Source organism: Eschrichtius robustus, chromosome 1 (genome assembly GCF_028021215.1).
Source record: "Eschrichtius robustus isolate mEscRob2 chromosome 1, mEscRob2.pri, whole genome shotgun sequence".
In the NCBI taxonomy this organism is placed as follows: Eukaryota; Metazoa; Chordata; class Mammalia; order Artiodactyla; family Eschrichtiidae; genus Eschrichtius; species Eschrichtius robustus.
The window spans coordinates 156,020,489-156,023,617 of NC_090824.1; the positions used below are offsets into that span (position 1 = coordinate 156,020,489).

Here is a 3,129-nt window from a genome sequence, read left to right on the forward strand (position 1 = left end):
ATTGTTGATGCATAAATGACACCAACTAGACCAGACGGGATGCTGGGGAAGGAACGATGGATGGGAAGATGCAGGAAAAGCTCAGGGTTGAGGTCAGAGAACTCTGACCAGGTTGTTGGCTGTAAGGAGATGCCATCACCAGTCACGTGGGCCATGATGGCTCTTTCCCGGGCTTGAATTCTACACCAAAGACAGGACCAGCTACATAAGTTTTGGAGCCCAGTGTGAAATGAAATTTCAGGACCCCTTATTTTAAAATTATTGAGAAGTTCAAGATGGTAACCACAGAGAATTAAACCAAGCGTGGGGCCCTGTGTTAACTGCATTGTGCCACACTCATGAAGCCGACCCTGACTACAGACAATCAAGCATCTTTGATAGATGTTAAGCAGGGGCAAGATGATCAGATTTAAGGATGTCGTTAAGAAAGATCAGTGCAGATGCATTGTAGAAAATTGTTATCAAGAGGCCTGGGGAAGAAAACTGCACTGCCGTGAAAAATTAGAAGGGCCTGAACAAACCTGCCAGTAGCCATAGGGCTAGAGAGGTGCAGAAGGGTCCAGGAGAAGATGAAGGAATTAGGAATCACTATCTTGATTGCATGGAGAGTGGGGACTGGGGAAGAGAGCTGAAGAAAATGGGTAGGGCAGCAAGAAAAACTTGCAAGTTTCTGCCTCTGGCAACAAGGCAAATGGAGCTGCAAGCAGATCCAGCTCACAAGGACACCCAACATGTTCTTGAGAATGACAGTAAAACATGGAAAGTGAGCGCATGGATGCTGCCGTGAAAAAGTAGACCCAACATGCTAACGAGCTCAGAGGAGACAGACATCACTTCTTTCAAAGAACCCGGGAGACGAAGAGGAATTGTCCCGTGGCAAAGTTGGCATTTGTGCTGCAACTCGAAATAGTGTTAATTTTTGTATAAAGAATGGTGGGGAAGAGAGTTCAGGAGTACAGGCAGGTGCCTGGGGATGTTCATGGTATGTGGAAGGAAGTGCTGGTGTTTTGGATCACAGCATCAGGCTGAGCCCTATTTACATAGGATGGGTTGGGTGGGTGTGCATAGGGAAACAAGGTGACTTTCCCAAGGCTACAGTGAAAATAAAGCCGAACCACAGCAAACTAGAAAATAGTGTCACCAGACTCTTTATCCAGAGTTTTCTCCAATAGAGCACTTTCTACCCCCAAACCCTTCTGTTGTTTAGATTGTGCTAATAACTGATTGAATTATCAACATGGCAAATTCAACAGAAGGTGGGATGGACGCCAGGCGTGAAGACCACCAAGGATTTGAATGGTAAACAGTCAAATGGTTGGAAATGAGCTGGACTCCAAAGTTAATTTAGAGTAACAACATGCTTCTGGCAAAGACTTACCTCTTGGTTTTTTGTTTTTTTGTTTTTTTGATCAAGGCAAATCACTGAGTGAAATTGAACGCACAAGTGCTCACAAATCCATGGAAGGATTTTTCTTTCAGGTTATGCCTGAATGTCCAGTATCGTCATGAGAAAGTAATTGTTGAAACATTTGCTTCTTTGTTATTGACGAGCAGCTGTGGATGACAGAAACATAAGACTCAGAAGTTTCTGTCCCTTAGCCCCTTCAGTCCGTTCTGGTTTAAGATGATTACATAGCTATTTGATATAACAAGAGCCAGTCGCATGGAAGAGACAAATGGTTTTATTTCTCAAACCAGCTTCATCAAGTACTACTCAAAGCAGAGTCTCATCCGTCTTTGCATGATTTCACTCTCATTATAGCTGGAAATGGGAAGTCATTTTTCACAAGGCTGATCTCTAGTTAGCGATGGAACTGTTAACAGTAGTGCATCCTGCAAAACTGGACATTCATTATCTGCCCCTTCTGGCCTCAGCTGCCTTGTGAGTTTCCATCCATCATAGCAACTCCTTGGATAGTCCGGCCCCACTGTTCCAGAGGTGTTTGCAATGGAATCCCAGACCCTGAACAGGAAATGGTCAAGGAGGCCACTTCCAGAACCTTTCAAAAGGAGCCACAAAACCACTGATCCTGAGGGAACACCATGTAATAAATCATCCAAACACTTATCATCTCCTGGAACACTTTTAAAAGTAGAGGAAGGTTTTATTAATAATTACATTGTCAATAGATATAAATCAAACTTAAATGAGAAAAACCAGTTCACTCTAACTCTTTTTTTTTTTTTTTTTTTTTTGGGTGCACCGTTCCTGGAAGTACTGCAATACCAGGTCGATGCGTGGAGTGGACGGAGCAAGCTCCTATTCCATCTCCACTCTAACTCTTATCAATGGAATTTCAAAGGTAAGCCAGCCAACCTTTCCTACTGGGACAAGCACCTGGCATCATACATAGATATATATTCAGGAAAGGTAGAAATAAAATATATTAGTCAATTGACAATTGAATCTTTTGTTAGCTTTTTTTCCTTCCATATGTTTGAATCAGTTGACTCTTAAAGATAGTCCTGGATGTTCAGAAAATACTGGACTTTTTTTTTTTTTTTTTTTTTTTTTTTACTTAAAGTCAAGGGCACTTAAATCCCAGAACTAGAGAAATTACTATAGCAAGTAAATTGGTTTTACTTTGGCTCACTCCATTTACCATGTCTGGAATTAATAAATATTTATTGAATAAATAAACGAGGTGATACATTTCATCAAAAGCTCATCTGGTTGCCTCTGATGTTCTCAAAACATTGTGTTAAAGAATAAATTGGTAATGATAGTTATTATAAGCACTTCAAGGTAGCAAAGAGGGAAGAGAATGATCATTTCAACACTTACTCCATGTCAGGCAGTATTCGAGGCCTTTTATATAAGCTGTTTTAATCCTAAAAACAATCCCGTTAGATAGATATTGTTATCCTCATCTTACAATTGAGAAAACAAAGGTAAGAGTTAGTGAAGTAACTAAACAGAGCAATCACATGATGTCCCAAACCCACGACTTTCTGATTCCACCACCCAACCCTTTTCCTTTTCCATTATGGATAATTACAACTTTTCACGGATCACCCAAATGAAAAGTCTCAGCACTAATAGACATTTCTAAATATTACAAAATAGGTAAGGAGATTAAAGTTTTAGAAAGAGGATAAAAATCAATTTAAAACTATATATGTAAATAC

The 3,129-nt window shown here is 40.4% G+C and overlaps 1 pseudogene; it reads right to left on the reverse strand.

Annotated features, from left to right (window-relative positions):
- Positions 1-2,193: 2,193 nt before the first annotated feature.
- Positions 2,194-2,307, reverse strand: LOC137752874 (U2 spliceosomal RNA; annotated as a pseudogene).
- Between the last annotated feature and the right edge of the window lie 822 nt (positions 2,308-3,129).